The sequence below is a fragment of the Macaca nemestrina genome, chromosome 9 (assembly GCF_043159975.1).
Source record: "Macaca nemestrina isolate mMacNem1 chromosome 9, mMacNem.hap1, whole genome shotgun sequence".
In the NCBI taxonomy this organism is placed as follows: domain Eukaryota; kingdom Metazoa; phylum Chordata; class Mammalia; order Primates; family Cercopithecidae; genus Macaca; species Macaca nemestrina.
The window spans coordinates 56,779,049-56,804,692 of NC_092133.1; the positions used below are offsets into that span (position 1 = coordinate 56,779,049).

The 25,644-nt window shown below is 37.9% G+C and overlaps 1 protein-coding gene and 1 pseudogene across 2 annotated transcripts in view; one reads left to right on the forward strand and one right to left on the reverse strand.

Moving 5' to 3' along the window:
- LOC105466182 (ankyrin 3) overlaps positions 1-25,644 on the reverse strand; it is a 703,092-nt gene that overhangs the window by 647,854 nt on the left and 29,594 nt on the right. The window lies entirely within an intron of this gene.
- On the forward strand, positions 7,778-8,532 carry LOC139356245 (ADP-ribosylation factor-like protein 4A; annotated as a pseudogene).

The following is a 25,644-nucleotide window of genomic DNA, read 5'->3' on the forward strand; positions in this document are numbered from 1 at the left end:
AAGTGATTCCTTATTCATTCAAAAGCATGGGGTAAGGAGAATGAAGAGAGGTTGGTTAACGGGTTCAAATATACAGTTAGAAGGATACGTGCTAGTGTTCTTTAGCACAGTAGAGTAACTACAGTTAACAATAATTTATTTTATATTTCAAAACAGCTAAAAGAGAAGACTTGAAATGTTCCCAATACAAAGAAATGATAAATGCTTGTGTTGATGGATATCCTAAACAGCCGGACTTGAGCACCACATATTCTATGTCTGTATCAAAATACCACATGTATCACATATGTACAATTATTATGTATCCATTTTAAAACTTTTTTTAAGAATCTGAGGGTTAAGTGATTTTGTTTATGAGGTCTGCTCATACCTGAGAACAGGTTCCCGGAGCAGAGGGTGGCCAAGACCAGGTGCCCTTGAGTGGAATGGTACAGTTACAGTTCAGAGAAAGAACATCAGCAGTGTTCATAAATAACCTAGATCAAAGAAACAGCAATATTCTAATCATTGTGTTCTTTCAAAGAACTGACTGACCACAATTTAGTGAGACACATTGACTGTGAGGCAGTCAACTGGAGAAGGAAGTAAGACCAGAAAAAGAACTATATGTATTTATAGTTATACGGTGTTAAGAACATATTACTTTTTTCTAGATTTAAATCAGTACATGCTACTGCCCAGAGATATTAGTCTTACAATATATTATGTCATTTAAAAGTTTAACATTTATCAAAAGAAAAATCTTTGGTTTAGAGGCTGCAGAGATAAAACTTAAAAAAAAAAACTGATTTTAAGTAAGTCATTCAGTTTTCCTACTCAAATAAGCAGCTTACAAGGTTGCAACCTTACCATTCTAGTTTCCCAAGAAATAAGTATACTGGACATATCTGAACTCCTTAGATGTGCAAATAGTTATGGAAGGTTTAAAATTATTTATGAACGACAAAAGCACTGGCTTTTTCACTGAAGCGTTAAGTTTGATCTCCAGAGACTCTCAAATTCCAAGCTGTTTTTCAAAACCTCACCTCGAGACTGAACCCCAAACTAATCCTTTCTCAACTACCAAAAAAAAAAAAAAAAAAAAGAAAGAAAGAAAAGAAAAAAAAAGAAAAACCATCACCACACTGCTAGCTTTTCCTTACATGATACTCCTTTCAAATGCTAGATCCTGCTAGACTTCTACTGGTCCTTTGTCACAGAAGTCCAAATTCCATCCCAGCTGCCCAAATCCGCTCAGACTGCCCTACTTACTAACAGTACTTTGCCACACTAAGTTAGGGAAGAAATGGAAATGAGGCCGTTATCTGTAAGCTGGTGATTTTACCCTCACAGATGGAGAACAAATGATATAAAGCACAGACTGAAAAAAAGGCACGGTAACTTTAGAATAATTTTCTTACATTCCATGTACACAAAGGCAATGATAAAAGCTCTAAGAGTTAGCTTGAATATTTCAAAACCATAAGAGAAATTGAATTTTAAAATTTATTAAGGTTGCTGAATCCAACAAGAAAATACATTGATAAGGTTTTTGTGAGATTAAATTGTCAGCTTAGTAAAATAGGATATCATATGCTGACTGTTGTATTGGCTTTAACATAGGAAAAAGGGGAAAAACAAATGATTATTTAAGAAACAATTTAGTGGGCAAGGTTTCCAAACATTTGGGTCAGGAGAATAAAAATAAGAGAGATTGGCACAGCTTTTAAGAACCACAAAAGCCATAAGTCTAGATAAGATTATATGTATATAAGCAAAACACAAGGCTTACCTTAGTACATAAACACAATATGACTTCCTTTTCCTTAGAATTAAGAAAATACTTAATTTATAAAATGCTTCAAAAATTATTTACTGTATTATATCAAATATTATTCCTAAATAAAGTCTACAAAGGCTATTACAGATCATGTTAACAGACCACTAGCAAACATTTATTTTATTCTGCTTTAGTCAACATTTATATGTTATAGTACTCATTTATAGATTATTGACTATTAAGACAAAAATAAGGAGATGACTAAGACCTCACAGTTTCAGAAACAAAATATTTGGAGGTGAATTAATGCAGTTCTGTAACTTTTTTCTATAATGTTCAGAGACTCAGAAGAAAATAAAGACATACACCAACCATAAAGACATACCAACCATAAGCTTAACCCAATGCTCAGACTTCGACTTGGAAGTAAGTTAACTGGGAAGAGTCTAAGATTGGGTTTTAAAGGGTTGAATGGCTGATCACAGAAAACAGGTTGAACTGAAAAGCAAGGGTGGAGATCACATAGCAAAGGTATTTGACGAACAAGAAAGATGCTTGGTAAAGAGAATGCTCAGGGTGGAGACAGCACAGTGGCCTCAGCCTGGTGAACAGTTAAAACATGGGTCTCTGGATTATACAATCCGGGAGGGCAATGATCTGACCAAGGGCCACAGACTGCATATGAATGCCAAATACCAAAAATGCTGCATGGACAAGGCAGGCAAAGAGCTTAGTCTGAGAAATACTCTGGTAATGTATAATTGGGGCGTGAGTGGTAGTGAGATACTGTTACAGTAAGTAGTTAAGCAGACATAAGCAGGGCAGGAGAGGGCCCCCCTCCCACCAGGAATGTCAGACCATGGTCAGGCGGCTGTTAAACAGTTTCTCTAAAATAATAATTGGTTGCAAACCAACCCCAAGAAAAGGCAATCTCCCAATAGATAGAAAACACCTGAAGCTGGTGATTAGCAGCTTTCCATTAAGATTTCAGGAGTTGAGTGAGTGGGCTCAAAAATGCACACTACGGGGCAAAATGGCAGTTTAACCAGTATATGACCTTCTTCTAGGAACGCTTGACTGGTAAGGAAAAAATGCCTCAAACGAGCATGTGCACAACTCAGTAAACACACTGTGCATGTGCCCTTCTCAAGCGCTGGCAGACCACTGTGCATGTGGATAGCCTGCCCCAAGAAAGAATCAGGGAAGAAGAAATGCAAACCTAGGAATCATGCCAATGTATAAAAACTCCACATCAAGGGTTGGACAGGGCACTTGAATCTCTCAAGTCGTCCACTTGGCCCTCTTCCAAGTGTACTTTACTTCCTTTCGTTCCTGCTCTAAAACTTTTAAATAAGCTTTCACTCTTGCTCTAAAATTACCCTTGGGGCCCAGCGTGGTGGCTCATGCATGTAATCCCAGCACTTTGGGAGACTGAGGTGGGTGGATCACTTGAGGTCAGGAGTTCAAGACCAGCCTGGTCAACATGGTGAAACCTCTCTCTGCTAAAAATACAAAAATTAGCCAGGCGTGGTGGAGGGCACCTGTAGTCCCGGCTACTCAGGAGGTGGAGGCACAAGAATCACTTAAACCCAGGAGGCAGAGGTTGCAGTGAGCCTAGAGCATGCAACTGAACTCCAGCCTGGGAGACATAGCAAGGCTGTGTCTCAGGAAAAAAATAAAGAAAGAAAAAAAGAAAAAGAAAGAACAAAAGGAAAAAAATCGATTTAAAAAATATGAAATTTGCCTTGGTCTCTCTGCTTTAAGCCCCTCAGTTGAATTCTTTCCTCCAAGGAGACAAGAATCGAGCTGCTACAGACCCATACAGATTCGCTGCTGCTCACATCACAGTAATGGGCATGCCTTGAGGCCAGCGACAATGCAGTGAGTGCCAGCATGGCCCAGTGGTTCTGAGTCACAGAGGGAAGGGCAGTGGGGACTGGAGAGGCCTCCTTTCAAAACCAGTTACCTCCATGAAGATGTCACTGAATATCTAGTCCATGCTCTCCTGGTTTTCTTCTTACCTCTCTAGTCTTGCCTAACCTCAGTCTCCTGGGAATGGTTCTAAATGGGTGTTCCCAACAGGCCTCCTCCTCCATTCACTCTACCTCCTCTTCCTCACACAGGTCAATTACTATGTACAGGTAAATGTTTCTCAAATCCATGTCTCTGGCTTAAATTTTGTTTTTAAATGCCAAACCACCGTGTGACTCCATTTACATGTCTTGATGGTGCCTCAAACTTAGCATGACCAAAACTGAATTTATCTTCCCTATTGATAAGACAGCAGGGTGCAGTGGTTAAGAACCTGGGTCTTGGACGAGTCTGCCTGGTTTGACTTCTGGCTCTACCAATTTCTGGCTACGTGGGGAGGTTGTTAATCTCTGCATGCCTCAGTTTCTTCAACTATAAAATAGGAAAAAATACTAGTAACTATCTCATAAGGTCACTGTGAACAGTTAACAAGATAGTATCTATAAATCACTTAGAACAGTGCCTGGTACACATGAAGTGCTTTATCTAGGAAGTAAATAATAATATTTTTCCTCTTCACTTGGCACTGTCTGACTCAGGGGAAAGTTAACCAAGTGAAAACCTGAACATTATGTTCAAATTCTCTCTCTCCTCTACTTTCCAAGTCCAAGTCCTGACAGTTCGACTTCCTAAGTATTTCTTGAAGATATTCGCATCTCCCCATTTCTACTATTCTGTTGAAGTTAGGGCTCTCATCATCTTGTTTCCAAATCTTGACCTCCTCCCACCTACTTTTCAGACAATAATCAGAGTACAAATCTTATCATGTGGCAAAGTCCTTAAATTCCTTCAGTGGTTTCCCACTGCCCTCAGGTCCAAGTCCAAAACCATTAACATGACTAGCAAGGCATTTCCTCAGGTGCCCTTGCTAATGTTTCCATCTCAATTCTTACCACCTCCCACATGGGCGCAGGTTGAACTTTCAGTTTTTGGAAAACATCATGATCTCTTGCATCTCCTAGATTTTGCAAACATCATTGTCTCTGGAACACTCTTCTCCCTCCTCTTCACCTGGCTAAATCTGAATCATCCTTCATTCTCAATGTACAGTTCCAAGCAGCCTTCCCTTCCTATCCAGCCCCACCAGTCTCGGGTGCCCTCATTACGCCTTCCAATAGTATCCTATGTGGCTACATTCATTGCTTACACCACCATAGTACAGGTATCCCCAGTAAACTGTAAATTCCACAAAGGCAGAGACAAGAACTGTCTTGTACACTAGTATGTCTCCAGTGCAGGGCAGACTGGCTCCGACTTGGACATGGAAGTAGGTTACCATGGGATTGAGTATATATATATTAAGTCCTTGATAATGACGATGGGAGAAAGACAGAGAAATGACAAGGATCTAGAAAATGCCCCTAAAAAATAACTATCAGCTGGACACAGTGGCTCACGCCTGTAATCCCAGAGCTTTTGGACACCAGGGCGGGAGAATTGCCTGAGGCCAGGAGTTCAAGACCAGCCTGGACAATATAGCAAGACTCCATCTCTACAAAAAATGAAAAATTAGCTGGGCATGATGGTACCTGTGGTCTTAGCTACTTAGGAGGCTGAGGCGAGAGGATTGCTTGAGCCCAGAAGTTCAAGACTGCAGCAAGCTATGATCATGCCTCTGCAATCCAGCCTGGATGACAAAGCAAGACTCTGTCTCTAAAAAAAACAAAATAATTATTAGCACTCCCATGTTCTAAATGAGAAAACGGAGGCTTAGACAGCTTAAATAACTTGTCCAAGGTCAAAGTCACACAGCCAGATTCTAGAAGCCACATTACTAACACCAATCCATGCTGTCTTCCAGTGGAAGGCACATGCAACATCAAATAGGACACCCTGGGCTCTAATCCTGATTCTGCCACTTGATACCTGTTGATTTAAAACAAGGAACAACTTCTCCAAGCCCCCTTTTTCTTTTTTTTTTTTACATCAGTGTGATGTTATGATAGATATTGGATTTTGGCCCAGTTCCTGGCTCCTGACTCCCATTGCCCTTGTTATAGTCTTTTTTTATAATATTGGGTGTATTAGGCCTCAGGTGCAGGCCTCTTACCTTCTTCTGCCCTCCTTTCCACTGCCCCAAGGAAGGACTCCACTCTTCCCTGCCTTTCTGACTGAGGGTCTTAAGACCCTTCCAGGTTAGGGTCCTACCCCATACTCTGAGGGAAGGAATGCTGATGTCCTGAAGCTTCCATGAAAACCCAAGAGAACTGTATTGAGAGAGTTTCCAGACAGCTAGACACGTGGAGGTTCCTGGAGGGTGGTGTGCCAGGGGAGGGCATGGAAGCTCTGTGTCCCATACCTGGCCCTATGCATGTTTCCATCTGTATCTTTTGTAATGTCCTTTATAATAAACCAGTAAACATAGGTAAATGTTTCCCTGAGTCCTGTGAGCTGCTCTAGCAAATTAATTGAACCCAAAGAAGGGTTCATGGGAATCCCAACTGGAAGCCAGTTGCTCAGAAGTTCCAACTGTGGGGGAAGAAAGGGGTGGTCTTGTGGGACTAAACCCTCAACCTATGGGACCTGACATCATCTCCAGGTAGATAGTGTCAGAACTGAATTGAAGGACACCAGCTGGTGTCCAGGCTTGGTGTACGAGGAAGAACCCCCACATCTTTGGTCACAGAAGTATTCTGTGTTAATGACTGCTGTGGGGGTCTGAGAGCAGAGAAAACTCATGGTTTGACAAAGTTTCTGCCTACACACCAGTTAAACTGTTATCACAACATCTGTTTAGTAAGGTTATTAACATAAGTGACAACTGATGATTTCTGGCCTTTAGAAATTGTTCAGTAAGTGTTGAAACTATCCCACAGTATCTGGTACAGTTATCAACTCTGAGCAAGCATGGGCCTTTTTGGAAGAGACAGAATAGTAAAATAAGTAAAATCCATGCTACCAAACTTCATAATTAACGGGGGATTGACTGCAGCCATATCACTCTCTAACACAGGGTGTAGTACTTTGTCCTTATCCCCAAAAAGGAAGCCGAACTAGAAACATGATTATGAACTTCATTTTGAAGATACTTCACAAGTGGGTTTCCTTTTAGAAACAAGGTTTGCCTTCTTCCATATCCATTCTAAAAGTCAGTTTGCTCAAAATTTAGAGACAGCAAAATCCACCTGATTGCTCTCCTTTTATATTTTTCTAAACTCTTACTCTCCTTTCTTCAGTTTCCTTTCTTCAGAAAACAAGCATCAGCCTTGTTTTCCAAATTAGCATTGAGTTTCAGAGAATTTAAGTTGCCAAACCAGAACTACATCCACGTCTTCAATTCCCATGTCAATGTTCCTGTCCATACATGGCAACCACATAGATGCATTTCTTTTAATTAATAAAGGTAGGCATGCAGGAAGAACAGAAGGATTGAAGGACAGACAGATGGACAGATGGACAGATAGAAGGAAGGAAGAAAGGTAGGTTTACTTCAGATAAACTTACTCTTTAAAACTCATGGAAATACCATCATTATCTAAGAATACTTTTAAGCTATGTGTTCTTAACTTTTGTTTATGTGTTTGTTTAGTCAATGTGAACCAAAAGAATTATATCAAATGATTATACGGGGTCAAAATAGGTGGGCAATCATGGATGAAGCAAGAAAAGTATTAACATTAAATAAAGAAAAAATGAATAATTCTCTTGGAAGGGAGGGAGAAGCAGTTTGACATCTATGATAATCCTTAGTAGTGATTAGGGGCACGCGGGCAGGGGGCGGGGCCTGTCGCGTGGAGCTCCCTGACGATCACCGTTAAGGCAGTCTGGCGTGCGGCGCCCACCTGGCGCTCAGGCCTCCGCCACCGCCCACGCTTCCCTGGTGCCAGCGAACGGGTATCAGCACACTTCCCCAAGGGCTGAGAGATATAATGAGTGAAGGGGAGGGAAGGATGGTTAGTCAGTCTTATAGCTGGATCACCTACGAAGAGAAGTTCTAAAGCAAGAAGAGGAAAGTGTTTCAATTTGGACATTTATTTGCAGCTGGAAATGGGGAACTGACTATCAGACCAGACTTCTATCCTGTCCAGCCTGCCTTCATTTCAGTCCTTCCAGATTGTTATGCTGGGTTTGGACTGTGCTGGAAAGACAACTGTCTTATGCAGGCCGCAGTTCAATGAATTTGTAAATACTGTTCCTACCAAATCATTTGACACTGAGAAAATTAAGGTAACCTTGGGAAATTCTAAAACAGTCACTTTTCACTTCTGGGATGTAGATGTCAGGAGAAATTCCACACATGCCACTGTGGAAGTCATATACCAGATTGCACAGATGGCGTTGTATTTCTTGTGGTCTCTGTTGATATCGAAAGGATGGAAGAAGCCAAAACTGAGCTTCACAAAATAACTAGGATATCAGAGAATCAAGGAGTCCCTGTACTGATAGTTGCTAATAAACAAGACTTGAGGAACTCATTATCTCCTTCAGAAATTGAGAAATTGTTAGCAATGGGTGAACTGAGCTCATCAGCTCCTTGGCATTTGCAGCCTACCTGTGCAATCACAGGAGATGGCCTAAAGAAAGGACTTGAGAAACTACATGATATGATCATTAAAAGATTAAATGTAGCAGCAGAAAAAGAAAAGATGAATATCAATACCTATTATATCTGTGTGGAGGAGGTCTTCTCTGGTCTGATTTCGACAAATAGAAGAGTGTCTACAGCGTGGTTTGCCTGTCTGCCCTCCTGGATGCTATTAAAGCTTTGTTTTGTTAAACAATCAGATGCCCAACTTTGTTAACTTGTGGAGGATGAGTAAATGCAGTGCTTCTTAAAATGGTCTCTTATCCCTGCCCCACGAATCTTTTGGTAGTAGCATTTGGGGAAGCCAAGCAAGGATAGGAAATTGAGCAGAACACAAGTGTAGAAATTTGACCTGAAGTTAGTGAAACAAAACTTTAAAGAGTGAAAAAATAAATGTGGACATAGTTTTTAATGCCCCTCCTCAGTTATTAGAAAATGCTCACTAAAGTTCTGGACTGAGAGTGTGTTTTAAATCATTTAGATTTTCCTTGGCAAGACTGTTCAAAGCTCTAATGGAGAAATGCAGTTGCTCCATCCACTTAGGTCCCAGCTGCCTTCAAAATAACTCAAAGGAAGTTCTAGCATCTTGAGGAATGGTCATGCAAACCACAGTCTTATATATATTGTTTATGTTTGTCCTTAATGCAGAAAATCAGGAAGAGTGCTTTTCAGGCAGAACATCTACTCTGTTCATAATGCATAATGGCCAAATACCCTTTCAAAAACCCATGCAAAAGACAAGATGGCCAACAATATTTGATGTCCAAATGCTTTTATTTACCTTGATAAAAAAAGACCTTGTAACTGTACCAATATTAGTCTACAAAGCCTTAAAGTATAGTCAAATCGTGAGCCTCTGCTGAAGATTTACAACATGTTTATTATATAGAAATAACCTACACTCGTGAAGAGAAGGCTGGCAAAACATCAGCTAATCTAAAAAACATTGGCAGTACACTTCAGAATGGATAATATTTGTAATTGAAAAATGGGAATGGAAAACAAGAACCTAGAATGATGACCTTGGGAATTAAGAGCAGGACTAGACAAGCTACGAAAGAGACTGAGGATTCATTTCCATAAGGTGATAGTTGGAACTGTGAATGCTAGCACGATCTGTGAAGAAAATGTAAAGAACAGAGGACTTTTAATGAAGACGACAAACTCACCAATTAAGTGCATCTGCTCCAAACACAGAAGAATGGGAAGTAATATATAAACATATAAATAGAATAAGAAAAAATACAGAACAAAGTAATAGAGCAACTCTAGCTATAAATATAAAAAAAAGTTATTAGTAAAACTTTTTTTATGAGTCAGTTCTCCCCAAAATTGATCTATAAACTCAATTCCAATTAAAGTCAAAATCGTATTTTTATGCAAATTGACAAACTGGTATCAATTTTTTTAGAAGGCCAAGAATAGCTAAGATAATTTTAAATAAGTGTGCATGGAGGTGCACTATTAGACATCAAGAGTGTTTACAAACCTTAGTATTTAAGACAATAGGTAAAACACAAAAAGCCTTACAGGAAAGAAAATGAGTGAAGACTATAATTAGGCATTTTATAAAAGAGAAAATCAAAATAACATTAAATATATTAAAAGTTGTTCAATCTCATTTTAAATTAGGAAAATGTAGCAAATTAAAGCCACAATGAGATTCATTTCACAACCAAAAACTGACAAAATTTTAGATGTATTTAAATCTCATTATTTTAGTGGTAAAAGAATATAAAGAAATGTCATCTCTTACCCATGCTTGTGGCATTTGGAGTGGGAGGAAGCTATAAAATTCATTAGTACTAATATTTTGCGGAACAATCTGGCAATATCTTGTAAAGTTAATGATGTACATATATTTTACATAACAAATACTTGTATAGTATTTTCTATGTGCCAGGCACTATTAAAAGTTTTTTATAAATATTAACTCATTTAATCCTCCTAACAACTATAGGTATTATTATCTTTTTACTTTTAATTCTGGTGTAATCTTAGGCCTCATGTACACAATATTAAATTAATCATTATCCTTCATCACATAGTCTCTTCATAGGTCCATTTTTGAACCACATGAACTTATTACTTTGTTAATTATGTTACAGATGTAACAAGCACCCATAAACTTAGTATCCAATAGGATCTTCACAATAACCCACATCTACCCATACACAATCATGCACCCTGCAAAATAGTATGAAGTGTAACAATGTTTCAGTGAATGATTGACCGCATATATGATCATGGTCCCACGATATTATAAATATGATATTTTTACTGTATCATTTCTATGTTTAGATACACAAATACATCCATTGTGTTATATTTGCCTACAGCATTCAGTACAGTAACATGCTGTACACTTATAGCCTAGGAGCTATAGGCTATAGTCTAGGTGTGTAGTTGACTGTATCATCTAGGTTTGTGTAAACTCACTCTATAATGCTTGCACAAGGATGAAATCTCCTAATGACACATTCTTCAGAACATATCCCTGTCATTAAGCAACACATGACTATATACATCGCAGACCATTCCCCTCAATAGTTTAATATTTATACTGCAACCTAGGAAATGAAAATATTTGGAAACCATATCTGATAAGGGATTTAATCTCCAAAATATATAAGAAGCTCTTACAACTCAATAGCAAAAAACAAACAAACAAAAACCTAGGAACCTAATTTTACAATGGGCTAAGGGCTTGAACAAGCATTTCTCCAAAGAAGACACACAGATGGTCAACAGACATACAAAAAAAATCCTCAACATCACTAATCATTAGGAAAATTGAAATCAAAACCACAATATCAGCTCACATGCATTAACAAGCACACACATGCACAACAAGCATTGGTGAGGATGTGGAGAAACTGATGCCCTTGCACAGTATTGGTCACAATATAAAATAGCACAGCAGCTACGGAAAACAGTTAAGGAGGTTCCTCAAAAAATTAAAAATAGAACTACCATATGAACCAGTAAACACACTTCTGGGTATTTATCCAAAAGAACTGAAATCAGGATCTTGAAGAGATACTAATATTATCAGTTCCATGTTCACTGCAACACTATTCACAATAGCAAAGATGTGGTTATATAACCTAAATGTCCGTTCACAAATAAAGACAATGTGGTATATACATAGAATGGAATACCATTCAGCCTTAAAAAAAGGAAGTTCTGCAATATGCAACAACATGAATGGGCCTGGAAGATATTATGCTAAGTGAAATAACCCAGTCACAGAGAGACAAACATTTTATGATTCCACTTACATGAGGCCCTTAAAATAGTGAAATTCATAGAATCAAAGAGTGAAATGGTGGTTCCTAGGGGTTGGGAGTAGAGGAAAATGAACAATTACTACCTTTATTATTTTTTTTTAGACCTCTCCTCACCCAGGCTTGAGTGCAGTGGTGTGGTCTCGACTCACTGCAACCTCTGCCTTCCAGGTTCAAGTGATTCTTATGCCTCAGCCTTCCCGGTAGCTGAGATTGCAGGCACATGCCACCATGCCTGCTAATTTTTTGTATTTTAGTAGAGACAAGGTTTTGCCATGTTGGCCAGGCTGGTCTCAAACTCCTGGCCTCAAGTGATCCACCCGCCTTGGCCTCCCAAAGTGCTGGGATTACAGGCATGTGCCATCGTGCCTGACCCAGAATTACTATTTAATTAACATAAAATTTCAGTTATGTAAAATGAATAAGTTAGATCTGCCATACATTGTACTTATAGTCAATACTCTTATTGTACACTTAAAAAATTGTTGAGGATAGATATCATGCTAAGTGTTCTTACCACAATAAAAAGTTTTAAAATTGATATAGCCAGATTTTATTTCTGTCAGCTGCTATATAATATTCTACTTTGTGAATATACCATAATATAAACGGGGAAAGTAAAGCAAGAGGGATTAAATCACTTGCCCAAGGCAAGGCAGCTATTAAGATATAAAATCAGGCTGGGCACAGTGGCTCACACCTGTAATCCCAGCACTTTGGGAGGCCGAGGCAGGTGGATCATGAGGTCAGGAGATCGAGACCATCCCAACTAACACATTGAAACCCTGTCTCTACTAAAAATACAAAATGTTAGCCAGGTGTGGTAGCATGCACCTGTAGTCCCAGCTACTCGGGAGGCTGAGGCAGGAGAATCACTTGAAACCGGGAGGCGGATGTTGCAGTGAGCTGAGATCATGCTACTGCACTCCAGCCTGGGTGCCAGAGTGAGACTCTGTCTCATAAAAAAAGATAAAATTAGTATTTGAACCTAGAAAATACTTTCAGTATCCCTGTTTTAGCCACTATGTAATGCTGACTTTGTTTCTAATGTATTGGGATGGAAACAAATAAAATGTTTGTCAACAGAGAATGGATGCCTACATAGAGGTATATTTGGCTAGGAATGGTGGGTCACACCTATAATCTTAGCGCTTTGGGAGGCCAAGGCAGGAGGAGTGCTTGAGCCAAGGAGTTTGAGACCAGCCCTGGAAACAGAGTGAGACTGTAACTCCACAAAAAAAAAAAAAAATCAGCCAGATGTGGTGGCACATGCCTATAGTCCTAGCTACTTGGGAGGTTGAGGTAGGTGGATCACTTGAGCCTGGGAGGTCAAGGCTGCAGTGAGCTGTGGTCGTGCCACTGCAGTGCAGCCTGAGCAACCGAGTGGGACCCTGTCTCAAAAATAAATAAGTAAACAAACAAATAAAGGTGTATTTTTCAAATGAAATCACTTACAGCAGTTAAAAATGAATTAACTGGCTGGGCATGGTGACTCAGGCCTGTAATCCCAGCACTTTGAGAGGCTGAGGTGGGCGGATCACTTCGAGACCAGTCTGGCTAACATGGCAAAACCCCGACTCTACTAAAACGACAAAAATTAGCCAGGCGTGGTGTCGGGTGCCTGTAATCCAAGCTACTAGGGAGGCTGAGGCAGGTGAATTGCTTGAACCCAGGAGGTGGAAGTTGCAGTGAGCCAAGATCATGCCACCACTGCACTCCAGCCTGGGTGACAGAGCAAGTCTCCATCTCAAAAAAAAAAAAAAAAATTGAACTAGAGCCATTCATTTTGTAATTTACATTTATATGGATTTTTAGATTTATATACATAAACCTCAAAATTATATTGAGGGGAAAAAGGGCACAAAATTTTATATATAGTATAAACACAGTTATATGATGTTTGAAACATATTAAATACAAAACAATACTCCACATTCTTTATGGATGCAAACATGCCATTGTAGTATACAAACACGCTTGAGAATAGCAAATATTAACTTTAAGGTAGTATCCTGGGCATGTAATGAGAAAGAAATCAGATTAGAAAGCAGTAAAAACTAGGATAAATAGTATTTAAATAATTTATTTCTTAAGAAATATCTGAGGATCATTCCAAGATGGCCGAATAGGAACAGCTCCGGTCTACAGGTCCCAGCGTGACCAAGGCAGAAGATGGGTGATTTCTGCATTTCCAACTGAAGTACCTGGTTCATCTCACTGGGACTGGTTGGACAGTGGGCGCAGCCCACATAGGGTGAGCCAAAGCAGGGTAGGGCATCACCTCACCCGGGAAGTGCAAGGGGTCGGGGGATTTCCCTTTCCTAGCCAAGGGAAGCTGTGACAGATGGTTCCTGGAAAATCGGGACACTCCTGCCCTAATACTGTGTTTTTCCAACAGTCTTAGCAAATGGTACACCAAGAGATTATATCCTGTGCCTGGTTCAGCAGGTCCCACGCCCATGGAGCCTTGCTCACTGCTAGTGCAGCAGTCCGAGATCAAACTCTGAGGCAGCAGCCAGGCTAGGGGAGGGGTGTCCACCATTGCTGAGCCTTGACTAAGTAGACAAAACAGCTGGGAAGCTGGAACTGGGTGGAGCCCACTGCAGCTCAATGAGGCCTACCTGCCTCTGTAGACTGCACCTCTGGGGGCAGGGCATAGCTGAACAAAAGGCAGCAGAAACTTCTGCAGACTTAAACATCCCTGTCTCACGGCTCTGAAGAGAGCAGTGGTTATCCCAGCGTGCAGTTTGAGCTCTGAGAACGGACAGACTGCCTCCTCAAGTGGGTCCCTGACCCCCGTGTACCCTAACTGGGAGATACTTCACAATAGGGGCTGACAGACACCTCATACAGCTGGGTGCCCCTCTGAGACAAAGCATCCAGAGGAAGGATCAGGCAGCAATATTTGCTGTTCTGCAATATTTGCTGTTCTGCAGCCTCCTCTGGTGATACCCAGGCAAACAGGTCTGGGGCGGACCTCCAGCAAACTCCAACAGACGTGCAGCTGAGGGGCCTGTTAGAAGGAAAACTAACAAACAGAAAGGAATAGCATCAACATCAACAAAAAGGACATCCACACCAAAAGCCCATCTATAGTTCACCATCATCAAAGACCAAAGGTAGATAAAACCACAAAAATGGGGAGAAACCAGAGAAGAAAAGCTGAAAATTCTAAAAACCAGAGCACCTCTTTTCCTCCAAATGATCGCAGCTGTTTGCCAGCAATGGAACAAAGTTGGATGGAGAATGATTTTGATGAGTTAACAGAAGTAGGCTTCAGAAGGTCGGTAATAACAAACTTCTCTGAGCTAAAGAAGGGTGTTCGAACCCATCACAAGGAAGCTAAAAACCTTGAAAAAAGATTAGACAAATGGCTAACTAAAATAAACAGCACAGAGAAGACCTTAAATGACCTGATGGAGCTGAAAAACATGGCATCAGAACTATGTGACACATGCACAAGCTTCAGTAGCTGCTTCGATCAAGTAGAAGAAAGGGTATCAGTGAATGAAGATCAAATGAATGAAATGAAGTGAGAAGTTTAGAGAAAAAAGAGTAAAAAGAAACAAACAAAGCCTCCAAGAAATATGGGACTATGTGAAAAGACCAAATCTACGTTTGACTGGTGTACCTGAAAGTGACAGGGAGAATGGAACCAAGTTGGAAAACACTCTGCAGGATATTATCCAGGAGAACCTCCCTAACCAAGCAAGCCAGGCCAACATTCAAATTCAGAAAATACAGAGAATGCCACAAAGATACTCCTCAAGAACAGCAACCCCAAGACACATAACTGTCAGACTCACCAAGGTTGAAATGCAGGAAAAAATGTTAAGGGCAGCCAGAGAGAAAGGTCGGGTTACCCACAAAGGGAAGCCCATCAGACTAACGGTGGGTCTCTCAGCAGAAACTCTACAAGCCAGTAGAGAGTAGGGGCCAATATTCGGCATTCTTAAAGAAAAGAACTTTCCAACCCAGAATTTCATATCCAGCCAAACTAAGCTTCATAAGTGAAGGAGAAATAAAATCCTTTACAGACAAGCAAATGCTGAGAGATTTTGTCACCACCAGGTCTGCCTTACAAGAGCTCCTGAAGGAAGCACTAAACATGGACAGGAATAACTGGTACCAGCCACTGCAAAAACAGGCCAAATTGTAAAGACCATCGATGCCAGGAAGAAACTGCATCAACTAACGTGCAAAATAACCAGCTAACATCATAATGACAAGATCAAATTCACACATAACAATATTAACCTTAAATGTAAATGGACTAAATGCCCCAATTAAAAGACACAAACTGGCAAATCAGATAAAGAGTCAAGACGCATCAGTGTGCTGTATTCAGGACACCCATCTCATGTGCAGAGACACATATAGGCTTAAAATAAAGGGATGGAGGAAGATCTACCAAGCAAATGGAAAACAAAAAAAAAAATGCAGGGGTTGCAATCCTAGTCTCTGATAAAACAGACTTTAAACCATCAAAGATCAAAAGAGACAAAGAAGGCCATTACATAATGGTAACGGGACCAATTCAACAAGAAAAGCTAACTGTCCTAAATATATATGCACCCAATACAGGAGCACCCAGATTCATAAAGCAAGTCCTTAGAGACCTACAAAGAGACTTAGACTCCCACACAATAATAATGGGAGACTTTAACACCACACTGTCAACATTAGACAGATCAATGAGACAGAAAGTTAAAAAGGATATCCAGGACTTGAACTCAGCTCTACACCAAGCAGACCTAATAGATATCTACAGAACTCTCCACCCCAAATCAACAGAATATACATTCTTCTCAGCACCACATCACACTTATTCCAAAATTGACCACATAATTGGAAGTAAAGCACTCCTCAGCAAATGTAAAAGAACAGAAATTACCTTTGACAAACCTGACAAAAACAAGAAATGGGGAAATGATTCCCTATTTAACAAATGGTGCTGGGAAAACTGCCTAGCCATATGTAGAAAGCTGAAATTGGATCCCTTCCTTACATGTACACAAAAATTAATTCAAGATGGATTAAACACTTAAATGTTAGACCTAAAACCATAAAAACCCTAGAAGTAAACCTAGGTAATACCATTCAGGACATAGGCATGAACAAAGACTTCATGACTAAAACATCAAAAGCAATGGCAACAAAAGCCAAAATAGACAAATGGGATCTAATTAAACTAAAGAGCTTCTGCACAGCAAAAGAAACTACCACCAGAGTGAACGGCAACCTACAGAATAGGAGAAAATTTTTACAATCTACCCATGTGACAAAGGGCTAATATCCAAAATCTACAAAGAACTTAAACCAATTTACAAGAAAAAATCAAACAACCCCATCAAAAAGGGGGCAAAGCATATGAACAGACACTTCACAAAAGAAGACATTTATGCAGCCAACAGACACATGATAAAATACTCATCGTCACTGGTTATCAGAGAAATCCAAATCAAAACCACAATGAGATACCATCTCACACCAGTTAGAATGGCGATCATTAAAAAGTCAGGAAAAACAGGTGCTGAAGAGGATGTAGAGAAATAGGAACTCTTCTACACTGTTGGTGGGAGTGTAAACTAGTTCAACCATTGTGAAAGACAGTGTGGCAATTCCTCAAAGATCTAGAACTAGAAATACCATTTGACCCAGCCATCACATTACTGGGTATATATACCCAAAGGAGTATAAATCATGCTACTGTAAAGACACATGCACACGTATGTTTATTGCGGCACTATTTACAATAGCACAGACTTGAAACCAACCCAAATGTCCATCAGTGATAGACTGGATTAAGAAAATGTGGCACATATATACCATGGAATACTATGCAGCCATAAAAAAGGATGAGTTCGTGTCCTTTGATGGATGAAGCTGGAAACCATCATTCTGAGCAAACTATTGCAAGGACAGAAAACCAAATACCTTATGTTCTCACTTATAGGTGGGAATTGAACAATGAGAACACTTGGACACAGGGCGGGGACATCACACACCAGGGCCTGTTGTGGAGTGAGGAGATGGGGGAGGGGATAGCATTAGGATAAATACCTAATATAAATGACAAGTTAATGGGTGCAGCACACCAACATGGCACATGTATACATATGTAACAAACCTGCACGTTGTGCACATATACCCTAGAACTTAAAATATAATAATAATCAAATAAATTAATTAAAATTTAAATTTAAAAAAAGAAATATCTAGAGCTATTATGGCCAGAAGAGAGTAAGATTTTTGAAAGCTGAGTGGTACATTCACCAATGCTCATTATAATTCCCACTACAATTTCATATATTAGAAAAACTTAAGAGGATGTTTTTAAAGGAAAATGAGTTAGTTGTGTGATATGTACTAGTCACGACCCATCATAATAATTAAGGTAGGTACGTTATACAGACCTGAACTGTGGACTGATTTTACCGGTTGGATTTTTTTTTCTAGAAATCACCTCCCCCAAGGAGATAATCATTGCTCCAATGTAAGACTCATAGTATCTCTGTCTCTCAAAATTCGCAATTCATATTTCTTTTAAAAACCTGAAATATTGTATAAGGAAGTCCAAAGTAGTTCTTATTTTTACTAATAATTACAGAAAATAATATAATTCATTTAATTTTTTATAACAGGCAATGATTTTTTAAAATTTAATACTTTTATGTTTTAGAAAACTTAATACTTTCATACTTTTATGAAACATAAAATAAATTTTTGAAAAAAAAGAAATGAGGATTTTGTTGTGATTCTAACTAGCTAGTGCTTAAGCATTTTTAAAATATGCCTACTGGACAAATCCAGGGCTGCTGCCACCACCATCGTCTCCCAAATCTCTGGTAAAAATAACCAAAAAATAGTTAATACAGCCTACCAACCATGTATGACCTACCACCTCCTTTGAGTGATTTAACCAAGAGCTACACACTCAGAAGTCTTCAGAATCCAGGCAGGAAAATGTAAATGTGTGAAGCTTTGAGGCTACAGCATCAGTAGCAGCTGTTATTGAGTGTTTCTGCCCCCATGAAAAGACATTGCGAATTCTAATTTTATTTAAATATCATACTGGGCTATCACACAACCTGTAGGTTAAATCTGCCCATAGACCACTATTTTTTAACTCCTGGATTAAACCCATACAGATTTTCTTCACCATAAAGAACTCTATTAATAACTACACTGAACAAGTCAATTGTGTGTGTGTGTTTATTTCTTTTTTCTTTTTAGTGCTATAGAGTCCATTTATGGCATCTACCCACAGATCTATTAGATCAAAGTCAGCTCTCCTACACTCCATGGCAAGTCTCCCCATCTTTTATATTTCTTGACACATAGAGAAAATACTGGGTACTGTGCTCACTAGTTGGGTGACAGGATCATTCATACCCCAAACCCTAGCATCATGCAATATATCCAGGTAACAAACATGTACCCCTGAATCTAAATGAAAGATGCAAGAAAAAAAGAAAAGAAAATACTACTTGAAATTGTACTCTAGGGGAGTAGAAAAGGTTGCTCAGTGCTGTAGGCAAATTACCAGCTCTGAGACTGAGAGGATCGATATCTCTGAAACCCATTCATGAGGGTTATTATGAGGATTAAAGAACCAGTGTAAAGCATTTAGAATCGTACCAGGCACACAGAGAATATCCACTAAATGTTTGCCACTTTTCACTTACTTAAACTAATGGCAAGTCAAAGGTAATTTCTTAAAGGACATTTTGCCCTACAGAGGGGAGCCCCTGCTGCTCACAAAAGGTAAGGTGAGATGACCTTTTTCCCAGCCAAAATATAGGTCTGGATCCTTGACCTTTTATTATAAAAGGTCACTTAAACCTCTTGCATGACTAACAGATTACTTTTCTAACACAGCAATACCAAATACAGTATCTGCATTTTAATTCCTAACCCTAGGCCTTCATCTGCTCTCCTCTTTCCCTCAAGAGCTGAGCTGAGATTTTTAAAAAATATTTAAGAATGAATAATTTAAGGCTGTGGTTCTGAAAAGTTTTCTGCCAAAGCACATGCATCCTTATACACATGTACCTGCGCCACGAACTCATTTACATCAGGAAAAGAGTTCATTCCTATCTCTTAAACCCAGTAGGAGTGGTTATCAAGAATAGATAGCCTTAGCTGGTAAGGAATATGCCAAGTAGCCCTCTATTCCTCATCACTAGCTAAATTCAAGCCATCATCAAGTAGACTGACCAAAGCTATATGAACCACATTATTTAAGATCCAAATAGATGTTATTGGGCAGAATTAAAATCCAATGTGTGTTAAGGGATTTTGTTGTTTGTTTTGAGTGACCAACCATGTATTATCTTGCATAAAACATTCTTGTGAAGACAATATCAAATCACTGGGCAGTGTTCCTACATAAGCAATACTGGCATACGTTTTACAGAGCACAGGAGCTCTGCCTCTACTGGCCCCCAGCTGCTGTACATCTTGTTGTTCAACAAGACCAATGTAGCCCAAGGTATTGGTCCTTCTGTCATGGGCTGCCTCAAATGAGGATCTTCAAACTGGGGGCTACTAGGTGTAACCCACAAGGTTCAGGATGACAAATCTGAGCATAGGTATTTCTGTATACCTATTTCTAGGTTCTCAATTTCCATTTCTAGTTTTTCCTAAAACGGGTCTGTTAAGAATGGATGGAAGTGTCACACATTCTTCTCCTCTTCTCATAATTCCTGTCTGCCCAATTCACCCACAAAAGCGCAAACCTCTTTCCTACTCTGAATTTTTCTAGGGTGCATGGCCTCAGGCTATAACAACCACTGGGACTCCAAATAAAGGGACAATTCAAATTTTACTGCAGTCAACTTAATAAGGTAAAATCAGAAAGAAATCAGACATCTGATTAGCCAATCCTTTTGCAAGTCAGGTGATTTCCAATTCTCTGCTTTGAACAAAGCAGAAGGAGGGCAAAATTCAGGTGTTAGCTGATTGTTAAAAGTGATTTTTGATATCAGATTGTTGTGTGATTTTTGTCATATGATACAGAAGCAGGTCAAAGAATTGAATGACACAAAAAAATTATTTTATGACCACTTATTATACATGTGATCTAGGCTTCTTAAGATTATAGTAATAAAAACAAACAGGAAAAGAATTGATGAACCCTGTTTTATTCAAGTAATAATATTCAAAGAAGACATGTAAAAAGTCTCACCCATCTCTTTAAGAAATGCACTTCCAATAAAATTTTACTTATTAAAAACATACAATAATGATCAAATCTTTTAATACATTTGTGCTACTTATATAAACTTTATACTGTTAATTATAATAGAAATTTGAAACCAATAAAAAAATTCTTAGCACTTAAAGCCTATGGTCACAGAAAAATTTTAAACATTTTAAATTAATATATATGTTTATTACCAAGAAGTATAATATAGTGATAAATTTTTAAAAATTAAGTATAAAAATGTATTTAATTAAGATGTAATTCCATACAGGAAGAGGAAAGAAAAACACATTTAAGGAGAGAAGAAAATGTAAAAGTTGACTCTTAAAGATCTTAGTTCATATATTGTTTAATGATGACTGGAGGTCTTAAATTGTTAAGTTATTTTAATTTCATTGGATAAATTTTAAATAATGATGTAATGGTATCATTTTAAAATAACATATTTAACATAAACAGGAAATCACGTCATTTACAACTGTTTAAATTCACTGTAAAATGTGAGATGTCACCTAAAAAATGTACAAAGAGGCAAATAGTTTCTCAAAATTCTTTTAGGGGATGTAAAGATCCCACTGACTTAGAAGCTCATATAAATGTTGTAATTAACTGTAGACACTTCCAGCATACATTTCTATACCATCATCTCTCTTTACCATACCCACTCCTCTCCCAGTCAGCCTTTGGGGATTTTTGATTGTTTTTGGTTTTGCTTTTAGTGGGCTAGGGTAGAGAGCCTTTTGCTTCCTAAAGACACATGCATTAAAAATAACTTGAAATAAACTACAAAAGATACACTAGATATCAATGACCTAGATAATTCCAATATAGATAAATATAACTTATAAAGCAATAATTCTCAATTTTCCTACTTAATACAGTAAGTTTTATGAGATGTCTTAAGAATTAAAGTGTTCACATAATTTAAAATGCCTAAAACTTAAACAAGAAAGTAATATAAAACACACTTTAAGGACAGAAAAGTATACAAACTGGAAATTCTTTAAAGTCTTTATTAATTTGTAGCAACCGCTGTAAAAATATCATTTTTCCCCTGGAATTAGACATCAATTCTGAAGTTGATTTGGAAAAATAAACATATAATAAGCCAGGGAAACCCTGCAAAAGAAGGTGAGGCAGAAGTGGCCAGCTGTACAAGATACTAAAACATATTATAAAGTATCTAATATTAAAACAGTCTGGTATTGAAACAATAATAGGCAGACAAAGCAAGCAAAATACAAAATCCAGAATTACTTCTAATTACAAATGCAAATTTAATATTTGATAAAGATAGGATTTCACTCCAGAGAGGTAACATTTTAGCAAATGAATAGAAAGAATATAAATTAGACCCATTCCTCATATCATATGCTAAGATAAATTCAAAATGAATCAGAGATTTAAATGTAAATATGGAAGCCATCTAAACACTAGAAGATAACCTGAATGAGTTCTTCTATAATCAAGGAATGAGGAAAACTTTTGTAATTAAGATCCAGAACCTAAAAACAATAAGATAAAGAGATAAATTTGAATAGTAAAAATAAAAATTTATGTGGCAAGCAGAATCATAAGCAAAGTAAAATAAATGACAAGCTGGTAAAAATATGATTTACATCACAAATGAAGAGAGTTTTTGTCATACATAAATGATTTCTAGAACAATAGAGAAAAAAGATATTTTTAAATGGTCTACAGAAATAAACAGTTGACTGAAAAAAATTGCTCTTACTTATATGAAAAAAAGGTTTAACATTTCTCATAAGAGAAATGAAAAGGAAAACTGTCAATATATGATTATTTTACTCATTAAATTGGTAAAAATTATGTCTGGACATCACATTTTGGACAAGGCTGTGAGAAAAAAAACACTTTCGTATGTGGTTGAGAATGTAAAACAGTACAGGTTCAATGAAAGCAAATTTGGCAATATTTGAAGAAGTGAAATATTCATTTGCCCTTTGGCTCAAAAATCTAGTCTTAGACATTGATCTCAAAGGTAAACTAGAGAAAAACATGAAAAGATACAAACTGGAGAAAAAATTTAAAAAAATGAAAAGACAAGGCAATTCATGGCAGGACTATAATAGCACAAAACTGGGAATAATCGAAATACTCATGAAGAAATGACAAGCTAAACAAAATTATGGTACATTAAACACAATAACATTTATTGCTGTTGTGACTTAATCTCCAGGGTATCTTAAGTAAAACCAGCAAGCAGGGGGAAGTATGTTTAGCATGCTACATTTATCTAAACAAAGGGGAATATGGCAGACAGCCCTTCTCTGCTGTGCTGCCCATTGCACCCTTGCAACATATCTTTGTACTTTCTCTAATTAATCTGCCTTCCTTTACCTATAAAAAAATAAAAAATAAAAAAGGAGATACAAGTATATATCTATATATAAAAATGTATCAAAAGTAGCCTATAATGTTAAAAACTATGAAAAAATTAAACCATAAGCTTTAAAAATGGCTAAAGCGGAAGGAAATAGGATAGAAGGAAAAGATACAATTTACATAATTATAAACAAAACTTTAGAGCATAAATTCCTAAAAACAAAAATTAGGCTGGGTGCAGTGGCTCATGCCTATAATCCCAGCATTTTGGGAGGCTGAGGCAGGAGGACTGCTTGACGCCAGGAGTTCAAGGCCAGCCTGGACAACATAGTCCCCATTATCTACAAAAAAAAAAAAAAAAGTAAATAAAGAAAACATAAATAAAGAAATCAGCCAGGTGGGGCGGCACACATCTGTAGTCTCAGGTACTTGGAAGGCTGAGGTAGGAGAATCACTTGAGCCCAGAAGGGTGAGGCTGCAATGAGCTATGATTTCACCACTGCACTCCAGCCTAGGCAATAGGACAAGACCCTGTCTAAAAAAAAAAAAAAAAAAAAAAAAATGTGGCCAATTGGAGGCCTACCCATACAGAGAGGGACTATGCCAAATGACTTTAAAACAAACAATTTGTGTATTATATCCTAAGTGAGATATATGCAAAAGCAAAAAGAACCGGATACAAAACATTGTACAGTAATCATATTGTTGGTGGTAGTGCTGGTATTGTTATTTTGAAACTGTTGAGTATATACTGTGGGATAAACCCTAAGAGTAATTATTTGATATTCTGGTGTTATCATTCTTTGGGTCCTTGAGAAATGTAATTATTGGTGTATACAAAAAACACAGATGTAAGATAGGAGACTAGGGATCTAACTCATTATTTTGAAAACTTTCTATATGAACTATGCCAAAAGATAAGCAAATAGTGGATATAAGAGATCTTCTCTTATAGAAGCATCTCAGCTAATAAAGAAACTGAACTATGGGTTTAGAAAAGAAGAATGAATTATATAATCAGAATATCATCATGTTGTAGTTCCAAAAATTTAGTGGATCTGTGAATTTTCCAGCAGCGGCTAAGATCACAAAAAGAGACAACCAGGCAAGTCATTATTTTGCCTTCACATGGAAGAATATACCACAATCTAAAAAGAAGTCTTACAAAAAACTGTCCAAGCTTGAATCTGTTAGAGCTGCTAAATCCAACTACCAGTTTACAGGAAGCACAGGGAATAAAAGAACATATTTAATGACACCACAGGGATGCAATCAACAAAGGACTCAGTTTCATTGACAAATAAATTGCCCAAAATATAAAATCCAGAAAAGCAGAAACCCACAGATTAAAGAAGACTCAGGAGATATATCAACTAATCAAAATGTATGGACGTTGTTAGGATCCTAATTCAAACAAACAATTAAAAAATAGTATGATATTTATAAGACAATTGGAAACTTGAACTTAGTGGATATTTGATAATTTCCAAATGGATCAGAAAAACATTGAAGAAATTATTATTGAAGGTTTAGGTATGATAGAATATTTAGGTATTGTGAGGATAGGTTTTTGGTTTTTTTAAATTATTTTTATCTCTCAGAGATATAAGTGAAATACATGGGGCTGAAATGTTAAGAAGTCTTTCATTTGCTTCAAAATAATACAGGAGAAAGGAAAGTAAGGTATAAATGAAACCAAACTAGTCATGTGTCTATACTTGTTATGGTTGGTGACAGGTAGATGGAAATTCATTCTACCACTCTGCCTGATTTTGTGTGTTTTAAATTGTATACAATAAACAGTCAACCACAGCGTTTAGTTTCTATCCTCAAACAGCAAATTTATTTTGAAGACTATTTCCTGGATATTAAACTCTTCTTTAAAACAATGATGCTACAGAATCTAAAAGAAATAAAAAGTATATGTTTCTATTATGAAGTATTTCAAAAATACTAAAAAGCATAATAGAACCAACAGCTATGTATCTACCACCTCATATAAAATATATAAGAAATACAATGTTTCCTCACTCATATTTCACCCTCTGTGTACTTTTCCCTGCCCTCCCCAAAGGTAACCACTGTTCTGAATTTAGTGATGAGTAGTTCCATATGTGTAGTAGCTAGTCTTCAAAGAGAGTGTTCCAATGAACACCTCCAGGTGTTCATGCCCTTGTGCAGACCCATCTCCTTGAATTGGGGCTGACCTTAACGCTGGCTTTTGATCTGATAGGATGTGGTGGAACTGATACTGTGTGACTTCTCGGGCCAGGTCATAAGAAGCCCTGGAACTTCCACCTAGGTTGCTTGGAATATTTGCTCTTAGGCCTTTTTTGGGGGGGCCAGCTGCCACACTGTGAGAAGCCCACACCACATGGAGAAGCTATCCTCTCAGCCCTTATATCTTGCCTCTTATATCTTATTGCCTCTACAAAAGTTAATTCTACATTGCCAGATTAGCATAAGCTTAATAATACAAACATGGTAT